The sequence below is a fragment of the Ixodes scapularis genome, unplaced genomic scaffold (genome assembly GCF_016920785.2).
Source record: "Ixodes scapularis isolate PalLabHiFi unplaced genomic scaffold, ASM1692078v2 ptg000324l_1___fragment_2___debris__unscaffolded, whole genome shotgun sequence".
NCBI lineage: Eukaryota > Metazoa > Arthropoda > Arachnida > Ixodida > Ixodidae > Ixodes > Ixodes scapularis.
Genome location: NW_024609967.1, coordinates 18,674 through 32,451, shown reverse-complemented (window position 1 = coordinate 32,451; position 13,778 = coordinate 18,674). Strand labels below are relative to the sequence as shown.

General features: G+C 46.4%; 1 pseudogene; it reads left to right on the top strand.

Annotated features, from left to right (window-relative positions):
* Positions 1–10,316: 10,316 nt before the first annotated feature.
* Positions 10,317–11,106, top strand: LOC115314397 (annotated as a pseudogene).
* Positions 11,107–13,778: the final 2,672 nt, after the last annotated feature.

Sequence of the window (13,778 nt, the reverse complement as noted above, 5' to 3'; positions counted from 1 at the left end):
CAACATGCAGAGCTTGCATCCAGTCTTCCTTACAACAAGTTTGAAAACAGGCCCGTACATGGGAAAGTCATGGGGCATTTCGGACTTCAAGTTCCGATCGATGATGCGCACATTAAACCATAACGTCATGATGGCATTCGTGTATCCCATACATTCGGACACGTTTTGGTCGGCACTGTCGTTCCACTTTTTGGCCACGGCTCTGCGGTACGACTGGAAGGCCAAAGTGACCTTTTCCGGTTAAAACTGAATTTTAGAAAATGAAATCGACGTACTTTTATCGCTTTTTATTGGTTTAAGTCGAAAATGGCGAACCTACAAACTGACCTTTTTCGGTTAAAACCGAATTTCTGAAAATAGATTCGGCGTACTTTTATCGGTTTTTATCGGTTTAAACCGAAAACTCCGAACCCTAATTATAAGACTGGAAGGTTTTGTTTTTCACAATCAAAGTTTGGCGGATCACTGGGCAAAGTCGACAACAACTGCTTAACTGGACCTAAACCTTTTGTCAAAAGACCTTTCAAGTTGCGAATAAAACATCGCTTTAAAGTGTTTATATTGAGTTATGAAGTCGAGGTACTCCGTTATATTGTTACTGCACGCAGGTTGATATATATTAGTAAAGCAAAGGTGCGATAGCTTTTACCTTGATTGATAATTTAAGTGTTGTCACCAGTGCCTAACATATGCGTAACAACGTTGATTCCGGGAGTAAAACTTACCCAAATATTTTTAGGGCTTTGAACAGTGGGCCCCTAATGACTGCTCTGTTCAATGCAAGTCCTCTGAAGTCATGATTTCATTACCCAGATACATATCCTGTAAAAAGGGAACATTTGTAAGTATAGACGCAAAATAGTTAACCTCTCTCTCTTGTTGTTCAACTCAGTCACCTTCTCTGTTTCGTATTGATCTAAAGGTCCTCAATTTCGCTTTCTCTTACCTTGATATAATGATCCTTCGAGTTCATAATATATTGCGTCACAATATATTTTTAATTGAAAAAAAGAACCGTAGTCTCGCAATTCCTTAGAAATAAGATTTTCCTCACAGTATTTTAGTGAAAGCTCGTTCTGAAGATAAAAATATGAAATAATGCCGCGCGCGCAGCTGGCCAAGTAGGCAGCGCGCGCGTGGCCTAACGGTTATCGCGCTTGCCTTACACGCAGAAGGCCAGGGTTCGATTCCTGGGCGCGGCTACACATTTTTGTTGACACTGTAATGTGATGTTCTGGTGAATTCGAGAACCGTCTTACTGATTCGAGGTTAGAATGTTCTACGCGCCGAACCTTCTACGCCGAACGATCCAGAAACCCATAAGGGTACATAAGGGATTCCGCAAGGCGAGCGGACTCAGTTTCGCCCCAGCATTTGACTCTGCTGCTACGCCGACTTCGACGCCCGCGACGCTCTGTTATTATCTTTTGTACCCTTTTATTGTTGGCACAAGTTCGCCACATTAGCTGGATCGTTTCTGAATCGTTCGGCGTAGAAGGTTCGGCGCGTAGAACATTCTAACCTCGAATCAGTAAGACGGTTCTCGAATTCACCAGAACATCACAGTACAGTGTCAACAAAAAGCCGCGCCCAGGAATCGAACCCTGGCCTTCTGCGTGTAAGGCAAGCGCGATAACCGTTAGGCCACGCGCGCGCTGCCTACTGGGCCAGCTGCGCGCGCAGCAATATTCAAGATCTTGTTAAGACAAAAAAAAAAAGACTAAATGAAGAAATAGACGGACAACAAAACTTTTTTTTTTTTTTTTTTGTAATTTTTAAAGCCATTCTTGGGTGTGCCTACCACCAAGGTGAAGAGAAGTATACTGTTAAGATTCGGAGCGTTTCTGCAGCGTCATGAGTACGTTCATACCAAAATTATTTCTATAGAATATTCACTGCTGTTAGACGAGCATTCTAAGTTGACGTTAATGCGTATTTATTAGACACATAGATTGTTTCACATATATACTGATACTTGTTTTGAAGACCAATAGTCGACAGAACATCCCTCATAGCACTTCCCTCAGACTCCTTCATAGGATAAGAGAGGTGGCCAATTTTATCGTATTCATACAAACATATATAAGGGCAGTTTTGTTTTGGGATCTTTGTTTACATAAACCGGCGAGGCCATGTGGAGGACAAATTCGTGTGCTTCTTTCTCAATGTCCTCCTCAATATAGGAACTGTGCGGATCTAATTCAAGCCCCGACCAGGGCGCCCCTAGCGGCAAACAGGTCCGTTGCATCGGGCATCTTCTGCCAGTCGCTGCGTTGGTTGTGCGTTGTAGTGGGTTTGCGATGTAATTTCTGAGATGGCTATTCCGCGATTCCGCACCAAGAAAGCCGCAACAATTGCTGCGTGGTCGGCAAGATCGCGCACGGCACGAAGTACTACATCATTCCTTCGAAGCCGTACGAGGCGGAGTACTGCGCGACCTGGGTACGACATGTGCGTCCATACAGGTTAGTGGTGTTTCTTACCTTCCAGTTCGCGCTTTGTTTAAGCTGCTGACGAATAATACAATTAACTTTTTTCTCTTCTAGCGACGATGGAACAGCATCGACACCGACGGCAAACTCTAAAGTATACAGCAAATACTTCACCGGAATCGAGAAGCGGAATGCGGTCGCCCTCCTAAGCCTACCGTTGGATGTTTCCATCAGCCTACAGGAAGACAGTAAAGAGAATCGCGGAACGGCGCGAAAAAAAAAATCTTCCAGTTATTGTCAAGCTGATTCAGAAATAAACGTACATAATTACCGCGGTCCACTCAACGCCAACAAAATTTTTTTGCGGGCGCGCTTAATTTTGTTTGCAGAGTACAGCGCTCCGTGACATCCACTTGTCCGTCGAAACGGACCTCCTTCACGTCGCACACGCGGCCAGATTCATGAAACAGTTTTCTCTTCGTCATATTGGCACCACGGAAGAAGCTTTCTGGATTCGTAACCGCCTTAACCCCGTCGTAATCACTCCGGGAATACTGTCCGCTGTGCTGCTAATCGCCACTACTTCCCCCCGATGATTCTGCACCGGCTACCGAAGAAGCTTTCCGGATTCTTAGTCGCCCACTGTCCTCTGTGCTGTTCGTTGCTATTACTCCGCGATGATTCTGAGCCGGCGGCACCGGCTTCCGAAGGAAATTTCCGAACTCGTAACTGCCTTAAATTCCGTCGTAATCACGACGGGGACACTTTCCGCCGTGCTTGTCGTCGTCATTGCTGCCCGATGCTCCTGCGGCGGCTACCGCCAGGTGGCGGCGAACAATAGGCGACCGCCGCGACACGGCCGGCTTGCTCGCTTCCTATAGGCGTCTAGCATTGAGGTCTACCCACTATTCTTTCAAACAAAGCCACTTACAGCTCGGCGTCGATCTGACATCACCGTAACTCCTGCGCAAGAAGCAGACGACTTGCTCTCCGCATATTGTTTTCTCTAGTCTGCTATCACTCTAATAGGTGCTGTTTTCGTCGTCCACACACTCGTCCAGCGCAACCCGTTTTTTTTCCGCGTGACTGCGGCTGATGCGGCTAAGCTGAACGTGTAGGAGTTCCCACTGACTCCACCTGCTCTTTCTATTTGGATGTCTCTTGCCTAATGCGTCATTTTAGTGAACCCGGGGTGACGTGGCGGCTTGGCATAGATCGACGTCACAGCGTCATTAGCTGTTGCTCTGGGAATCACCACGCGACGAAGTTTTTATCACTCATGTCTCGCCTGCTTAACGCTGGCAAAGCTACTTGCGTGAGCACGTCCCTTTGTTTAATTCTCCTTTTACACTTGAGCACGTACTCTCGGAGCTCCGGCACTCGTGCAGAAAAGTGTAGGGCAGTGTACTTCCGGTATGTGCATTGAGATACGACCGGAAGCACACCGCCCTACAATTTACTGCACCGGTGCAGGAGATGCAGGTGAATCGAACGAAGCTACTGTGAACGCTACGCTAACCATGCCAACGTAGAAGAAAATAGCTACAACAGACTACCTTTATAGGTACACTGTCCATAATTGGTCCCCACAAAGCCAGTCATGTGATCAGGAAATCCTTTTGCGGCTATTCTAGCCCCCGGAAAAGATACCAGTGCTCACCAGCAAACCGACCCTGTGAAGAGTGCGCTCTTAGAGCCTCGGTTCTCACCTCCAACATAGTTGGCACGATCCTTATGCTGCGAAAGACTAGAAAATCAGGTTTGGGAATGGTTATATGGAGACTCGGTGACCGTATTCACCGAATAGCCATGTTTAAGACTACATAGATATCAGTGGTGAAACCGACGTCACCACTTACCATTGATCAACACTCTACCGCATGTACATTAACGCTTCGAACCAACTGGGTTCGTAAAACTCGGTTGTTCGTTGTACCGCGCTGTTATTTACCACAGATGCGGGGTTAGATGGTAGACGTTTTGAGTGAAAATATCGAAGGGTGAACTCGTTTTGTTGAAAAATCAGAAGAGCTGCCGTAGATTCCCTGTTTCGGGCAATATACGGCAGCATTTGCAGACGGTGATATAACAGTGTTTGACTACTTGCACGTGCTGCCAATAGGTAATGCAACGTGAAGTACGAAAGGATAGCGAAAGGATGCGGGGTCTCGTTGGATCATGTCCGTAGAAGAAATGTGTGTGTGTGTGTGAGGGGGGTATTTAAATACCGCTTTTCGTATTTAGTTTATTCAAAGAAACTATCGCACTTCGAAAAGTGTATTCTAGAGAAACACGCGCCGCCCTGATGAAGTGTCAAAACTTTCAAAAGATCGGCTGCTAAGTTCGGCGGCGGGGCGTTTTGGGGCCCTAATCTACCTGGTGGGACCAAGCGAGACCAGGACATTGCCGCCTGCTGCGAGTTGTAAGCGGCGTGAAGCTGGCCAGTCGCAGCAGGCGGCGATACACCGGTCCCTTGGTAACCCCGTATAAATTAGGGCCCCTTGACGCTTCCGACATACGTCGGCGGCTTTGAGCAGACGAGACGCGCCATCTGCGAGTGCCGCCGTAGACTGCCCAAGATAGGGCTATTATTCTTCTGAACAAAAAAATATCTACCCTGCAACTAATCCCATTGTCTCGTTGCAGTCATGTAAAAATAATAGGCGAGCACTGCAGAAATGGAAACAAGAAAACGAAGAGGCTATCAAGAGAATTAAGAAGGCACTGTGTCCACAAGCAGAAGAAAGTGACTGATAACACTCGCTCTTCGGACCCACCAAGAATAAAACGCCTTGTGCCGTGCACTTCGGCTCTTTTTGTCTGTGTGTGTACTAAAATGTGGCGCGGTTTTAATTATTAAAAAAATATATATATGGAACTTGTGTTTGTTGAGCGAGGCGAAGGATGTGACACAGTTGACACCCCACGCGGTCGAAAGCAAACAACCAGGTCGTCAACTTTTGACTAAGTGCGCCGTTTGCTCCATACACCTATCGAGATGAGGCGCCAGAAGAACAATCGTTGTGAATTCAGTCATCTGCGTTGGCGTTCGCCGTTGGCCTAGGCAGGTCTGTTGCTCTCACGCTTCAGAGGAAGGGAGAGAGAGAAAGACAATCAAAGTCTTTCTTGAAGAGTTGTCCTTAGTCCGGGCACTCTTGACTCGCAATGCTAGCCCTTCAGGTTGAGGAGCTCTTGGGTTTTCCTGATGTTTTGAAGCTGGGATTCTGGATAGACGGACTGTAGTTCTGGTGGGAGAGCGAGCCATCCCTTCCAGGAAGATGGATTGGGCTGGGCTGCTGGGCAGGCTCGTACAGAAGACTAAAAAAGTGAGGAATTACACTTACAATTACCAAAGGCGAAATTGTAGGTAATTAGGGTTAAAATTACTTTTCTATAAAGTAAGTGACCGTTACGTCAAAAAAAAATAATTCGTTACATTCACGGCGTTACTCTACGATTACGTCCTAGGTAAACAAAAAAAAATAGAATTTCAAGATACAGTCCAAAACGTATGTAGCATGGGTCGGCCGTACCCAAGCTGAACGGTATTTAGCTAGATGTCGGGGGAGGCAACGGCACCGTAGAGTCGCTCCAGTGCGACAGCCAACGACAGTAAAACTGGGAATCTAGTATTTCGCATTGTTATAAAAAATTTGAAAAAAGTTGATGTCAGGTTTTATATTTTTATTATTAGTTTGTTTAAGACGAATAAAACAACGCAACAGATCCCTAGTGAAAATACGCATTCCACCGACGACGCGTTCGAATATTGTAGAAACACAAGAACTAAAACAAAACATATCCATATTTTTGTTTCTGAGCAGCATGCAAGGTATTGTCACATCGTTTTCAGTCGATTTCCGTGTTGGAACTTTATTTTTGCGGAAGACGGAGCGTTCTCTCCTGTTGTGACATTATACTATCGTAGTAACTATAACCGAATCAAGCATTGTTACTTGTCTCGAGCTTTTGGAAAGCGCGGAATCGTTTGGTGTCCTGTGTTTTGGGGAGCATAGAGGGATTGAAGAAAGAAAAAGAGCAGGCGCGCACAGATCCGGTATACCAACTCGCATGTACCTCTTGATTTGTTTCTTTTTTTTTTTTTAATTAGTGAACATTTTGATTTTGGGAGTTTGACCCAAGTCCAACTCTTTATATCAGTGTGCTTCCCCTTTCGTTGTGGGCGAGCAAGTTGCAATTTGCAAACAACCAAGCAAAAAATCATGAATCGAGGTGTTAGGCATCGTGAAGGAGAGCTTTGAGAATCTACCGACAGTCCCAGCGTTTTGTAAGTGCAAGTAAAAATGTGATTCTGGTAAAGCACATCTTACCAAAAAACTTCCTAATGAATAAAAGGGCTTTTAAAGAGGAGCTATGTTGTTGAACTAATATGACTTTGTAGCACAGAACGATGTCCACTGCATGATCTTACTGCTACTAGATGTTACCAAATGTGTTGTCTTGCCATACTTGCCGCCGTACACTTTCATGGCTTCTTTGGTTAGCGCGATATTTGATGGCAGTTTAAAGCTTCAGTCATCAAATTCAAATGTTTTCCAAAAAGTTCCAAACTCATGTAGAGGTACAGTCTCCGGCAATATGAAAGACCCACTGGGAGCGCGTGGCCGAGGCGGTGGCTGGCGGGGCGCTGCGAGCGCTCCGGGCAATTCCATTCTGCTTCGAGGGGAGGACGCTCACTCGGGGTCAGCACAATCTGGTAAGCGCGTTTCGCTTTAGCTGAGCCCGAGGGAGCGTCCTTTCCTCGAAGCAGAATGGAATTGCCCGGAGCGCTCGCAGCGCCCCCGCCAGCCACCGCCTCGGCCACGCGCTCCCAGTGGGTCTTTCATATTGCCGGAGACTGTACATACGGCTCGTCTCAACGTCACCTGGAGCTTGCAGTAATCAGTCTGGAAGTTTAGAACCCTACAAAGCCCCCGCGTTTTCTGAATTATTCTGCGTAGTTCACTGAACCTATTTCCTCTGTCAGGCTAACATTATAGTCTAACATTATAAGACCAGAATGTTTTAATATTAACGACAATAAAAGTTCGCCAAATGACAAGACAAATTCGACAACAACTGATCGACTGGACCTAATCCTTTTATGGAAAGAACGTCCGAACTGTCAATGAAACATCGGATTAAACTGTTTACAGCATAGTGAGTTCTAAAGTCGAGGTACTCTGTCATATTGTAATCGTCCACAGGTTGACAGAATCTTTAGTAGTAAAGCAAAGGTTTATAAGCTCTAACCTTGAAAATTCTGGTATTCTCACCACGCCTTTTAAAATGCAAAATGTGATTAACAGATATGTAACCATGTTGATAACGTTGGTTTCGCCAGTAAAGCCTTACCACATATTTATAGGGTATTGACCAGTGGGCCCCAAATGACTGCTCTGTTCAATGCGAGCAATCTAATGTGAGGGTTCCACTACCCAGAAATATACCCTGTCGAAGTGGACGTTTTGTAAGTAGATGCAACATATTTAATTCCTACCCTTCCCTTCTTGTTGGTAAACTCAGTCACTCGCTGTTCTTGATATTAATCAAACAGCTCTCAGTTTCGTTTTCTCTTACCTGGATATAATGATCTTCCTAGTTCATAACATATTGCAGTACAATACATTCCTGGTTGAAAAGGGCAACCGTAGTCCGGTGATTTCTAAGAAATACGATTGTCCTCTCAGTATTTCTGTGAAAGATCGTTCTAAAGAGAAATATATAAAATTGTTCAAGATTTTGCCACAAAAAAAAAAATGAATTTTCGGTTAGATGGACTTTTGGAGAGCAAGTTTGACATTTGGCGATGCGTGGGCTGCGAAAGTTTAGAATTTTTAAAACCACTCTTAGGTATGAGTGCCACCAATGTGAAGAGTAGTTTAGGACTCAAATTGGTTTCGGCAGCGTCATGAGTAATTTCATACTAAAAATTAGGGCTGGGCAATTGATCGATTAACCTCCCGATTAATCGATTAATGCTTTAATCGCGATCAATTTTTTTAACCAGTTAATCGGTTAAAATGAGGCGAACAAAAGTAAATAAATATACGTTTTTTTTCCTTTCTCCTGGTGCCGTTCCCTCTAAAACGAACATACAAACTTGCTCCTTGTTCACCTCGTACGTAACACCCAACAAACAAATCATTCGTCGTGAGTCACGCGGGATTGGAAGAAAAAAGCGAAAACAGAAGCAGAATGAAAGCAGGCTTTACGGAAGTCCCGTGACCTCGGTCATGAATTTGGACGTTATAGCTACGCGCTCTTTTTAAACACACGCAGCAGCTTTTTTTTTTTTTTTTTTTTTTTTTTTTTTTGAAGGCACGCAAGCATGTTGGCTTGCGGGTTTGCAGCGACGAGCATAACCCATTGTGGGTTATGCTCCGTCCTTGCGGTCGCTCCAACGTGACCTCGCTCGTCTCTCCGCTCGTTCAGCGTGGTGCAAAGCCGGCCGTGGTCGTGGCTTGCTTCAGTATTCGACCCTGTGTTTTATATGCGTGGTTGGAATTTCTCTCTCGGCGTCGCTTTTGCCTCTTGACGCAACGACCTTGGCGGACCTGCACTGCCCGTGGCAAAGTGCTTCCAGATGTTCCCCCGTTCTCTCGTCGTCTTTGACGAGTTGGCGCCGCGCTCAGCCGGATGGGCTCGTTTCCCTTTTCCCCGTAAAAAGGGGCCTTTCCTTCGCCGGGGATTTTCTGTTTGTTGAAAGCTTCAAGGACGTCGTGAAATTAGAGCGTGCGGGTAAAGTTACATGAACGACGAAGATGTTTCATCCTGTTTTTGTCCTTCATGTACTACTCCTATAACACCTTCAGGGACGTCCTCGACGGATCAACGCTCCCCAATTATCCCCGTCTCCCTTGCCCCCGTCTTTCCTCTTCCCTTCATGTCGCGCCGCAGTCACTTGTTTGAGAAGTATCTCATCACAACACCCTGCGCAGGCACGGACGAATACAGGAGTATGAAGGGCAACCTTTCAGGGAAATTCGGGTTTAAAGTAAACTCCGCGGGCGAAGTTTTTGACTTAAAGAAAGTTCACTGCCTCATCTGCGAAAAAGCTTTCGCATATAGCGGAAGTGTAAGCTCGCTTCAATACCATCTCAGAGCTAAGCACCCAAGCATCTCGCTGCGACAAGAATCATCTGCAAAAAAGCAGACGACTATCGACGTTTTCTCTTCGAGGCCGGTTTCTCTGAAGAAAGAAGAAACTATTGCACAAGCCCTTACATCTTGGCTTGTTTCTTCTAGCCGGCCTCTCAACATTGTGGAAGATCACGGACTAGCGAAAGTTCTTCAGATTGCCTTGGATTCTCCGTCTTACCAGCCGCCGTCCCGTCGTGCAGTGAGTGCCAAGGTGGATGCCCTGTATACCTCGAGACGGGAGCGTCTTCAAGCAGAACTCTCGGCAGCCAGCTTCATCAGCTTAACAGCGGACTTCTGGACCTCCATCGCCAATGACGCCTACCTCGGGATAACGGCGCATTGGATCGACGACGACTGGATGCTTCGATCGGCAACATTGCAGGTGAGAAACGTACCTGAGCGCCATACAGCGGAACAATGTGCCAGTGAGGTATTGGAGACTGCTACAGATTGGGGAATTGTTGAAAAGGTAAAAGCTGTCTGTACCGATAACGCCCGCAACATCTGTCTTGGGGTGGAGAGAGCAAACTTTCAGAGTCTGAAGTGCGCAGCTCACACGCTTCAGCTGTGCGTCCACAAGGCGCTCAGCGTGACGGGTGTGGAGCGACTGCTAGCCGCCTGTCGTCGTACTGTGGGTCACTTTAAGCACAGTTCGAACAACCAGGCCGTCCTTTCAAAACATGCCGCTGAACTCGGAGCACCTAAGAAGAAGCTTCAGCAGGACATCGCAACAAGGTGGAACAGCACGTACATAATGATAACCAGCCTGCTTGAACTGAAGGAGCCTTTGCGCCGCTCCATGGAGGACAGCAGTACCATTAAATCGTCGATTCCCCACCTCACAGACGTCGATTGGGACATGTTGGAGTAGCTTCGGGAAGTTTTGAAGCCCCTGCTCGACATTACTGAGCTCCTTGGAGGGGACAAGTACGTTACTCGGTCTGTACTTATTCCAGCCTTAAAACTGCTAAAGAATAAAATGAAGACGAATGACTGTGACCCTGCCCTCATCTGCCGCTTCAAGGCCATGCTGGTGGACTCTATCGATGAGAGGCTTCGCGCGTGGCCGCAATACAACGACTATGAACTGGCAACGTGTCTCGATTCTCGTTTCAAGAGCCTCGCATGCATCGAAAAAGATCGCCGCGAACTTGTGTGGGAAAGGCTTTCCCAGCTAACACATGCGTCTTCGGACGATTCTACTGATCTAACGCCCAAGAAAAAAAGAAAATACGTTTTCTCGGAGGAAAATGAAGAACCCACCATCTCCTGCCATGTGTCGCTTTATCGATCGATGGCCGAGGTGACGGACGATGAACTGGACCCACTACAGTGGTGGCGAGCTCAGGGCTCCCTGTTTCCTCAAATTGTGCCAATTGTGAAGAGTGTGATGTGTGTCCCAGTCACCTCAACGCCCTGCGAGCGTCTGTTCAGCGCAGCAGGGATGATCGTCAACAAACAAAGAAACTCGCTCCTGCCGGAAAATGTCAACAAACTTCTTTGCCTCCGCAGCTGGGGTTGTGATCTTTGAGAGCGTTACATCAACGTTTATTCTCAATTAAGTTTGTATATATGCGCCGTTTATCATACAATAAAACAAATTGTAAGGACAAAATGTCTACTTTTGCTTTTTACTAAAGTCAACCGATTAATCGATTAATTAATCGATTAAAGGGTAGCGATTAATCGGGTTATAATTTTTAATCGACGCCCAGCCCTACTAAAAATATTTCTTCCCAAATGTTCGCTGCTGTTAAATGAGCACCTAAAGTTGTCGTTAACGAGTATATATTAAAAAAAAAAATCCTGGTCTACATATCTACAGATATTTGTTGTGAAGACCAATAGACTACAAAACACCCCTCAAACCACTACACTAAGACTCTTTATTGGCTCAGGGAAGCGGTAACTGCATCGTATTTATTGAAGCATAAGGGCAGTTTTATTTTAGGATCTTTGTTTCCATAAACCGGCGAGGCTATGCGGGGGACAAGTTCGGCTGCTTCTTGCACAGGGGTTGGGGTGACGTTGGAACGAAGAGCGCTTGTTGGCTCATAAAAAAACCAAGAAGATTGTGGGTACACTTCAATGTAGGCGTCTAGCATTGAAGTCTACCAACTATTTCAATGAAAGCCAATCACAGCTCGGCGTCGATCTGACTTCACAGCAACTCCTGCGCAAGAAGAAGAAGACTTGCTCTCCGCATATTGTATTATAAATCTAGTCTGCTATCACTCCAATAGGTGTTGCCTTCGTCGTCAACAGAGTCGTCCAGCGCAACCCGTTTTTTTCCGCGTGACTGTGCTGACGCGGCTAAGCTGAACATGTAGGAGTTCCCACTGACTCCACTTGCTCCGTCCATTTGGATGGTTCTTGCATAATGCGTCATTTCAGTGAACCTAGAACGCCATTTTGGGGTGAAGCTGCTGGTTATCCATGGGATGTGGCAGCAGGTGCTCACTGCAAAGCACTTGGCTCTTATTGTTGCGGCTCGCTCGACGCACCACAAACACCACAGTGGGGCTATTTGCCGATCAATGTGGGTATCTTTTTCGGCCGCTAAAATAGCCCCAAGAGGAATCTTCTGGTCACCTGAACGACTCAGAGGGCAGGAAATACCTAGCTTTGCAGCCGATTCCGAGCAAAAAACGTAAGCCTTGCCTGTAATTTTTTTTTTTTTTTTTTTCATATATCGCCTAACAGGACATCTCCCGGAAATACCTTTGGGTGCCGCTCCTCAAATACCCAAATTCTTTTTTTTTTCACTTGCATTTTAAGCCTGCTCACCATTGTTTATACGTGAGGAATCAAATTTAAAAATGGTGACGAAGACGGAGCTACTGAAGTCCTTTCCCTGTCGCCTGTCTCTGTGTCAACAATATTATGTGCTTCGTAATCAAGGCTGACGTAGCTTCCACGTCACTCTAACGCTGACAAAGCTACTTGCGCGTCACTTCGTGTCGTGTTCCTTTCGTATCAGAGCACGTGCGAAAGAAACGCAAGGTGAAGCGTTGCAACGCTAGCGTCGTTCGATTCACCTTCACTCGTGCAGAAATGTGTAGGGAAGTCTACTTTCGGTACGTGTATTGAGATACGACCAGAAGTACGCCTCCCTACATATTACTACATTGGCGCAGGTGAATCGAACAAAGCTACTGTGAATACTACGCTAACCCTAACAAAAAAGAAAATAGTTGAAGCAGGCTACCTTTATGCGAAGCGCAAGTTCGTCTGCTTCGTGGACAGGGGTTGAGATGATGCCAGAACCCAAAGCTCTTATTGGCTGACGGGAAAAAGTAGACCTTGAGGCACTTAGCAATCATGTCTACCCACGATCCTTCCAATCAAGGCCAACCAGAACTCGGCGTCGCTGTGACATCACCGCTACCCCTGCGCTAGAAGTAGACGACTGGCTCTCCGCTTAGGCACCTTGTCCCTACGTGGTCCCTACAAAGCAAGTAGTGTGATAAAAAAAATCCTCTTGCGGCTATTTTAGCCGCCGAGAAAGATACCAGCATTCACCAGCAAACCGACCCTGTCAAGATGCTCTGCGTTCTTAGAGCCCCCGTTTACGCCTCCAGCATAAGGGGGCGATCCTTATGCTGGGAAAGACTAGAAAATGAGGTTTGGGAACAGTAATATAGGAACTCGGTGACCATATTTACCGAATAGCCGTCTTTAAGATAGCATAGCTATCATTGGTGCAACCGACGTCACGCCTTAGCATTGATCAACACTCTACAGCATGTACATTAACACTTCGAACCCACATGGTCCGTTAAATTCTGTAGCTCGTCGTATCGCGCCCTTGTTTACCACAGATGTGCGGTTACACAGTAAAAGTTCTGAATGAAAATATCAGGGATTGAACTCACCTCGTTTAAAAATTAGAAAAGAAGTCAAATTTGGGGGTTTTACGTGCTAAACCAACGACGGGCATCTGGCACGCCCCAGCGGAGGACTGAGGATTAATTTCGACCACCTGGGGATCTTTTGACGTGCAACCGAAAGTTCGGTTACACGGCGCCTTCTCCGCAATAAGCCTCCGTCAGATTGCGGGCACCTCGGCCGGGATTCGAAACCCGCCACATGGGGATCCGTAGGCCAGCGCTCTCGCCTTTCAGCCACCGAGGCGGCTCAATTAGAAAAGAAGAACCTGTTACGGGCAATCTACGGCAGCATTTGCAGAGGGTCCCATAACGG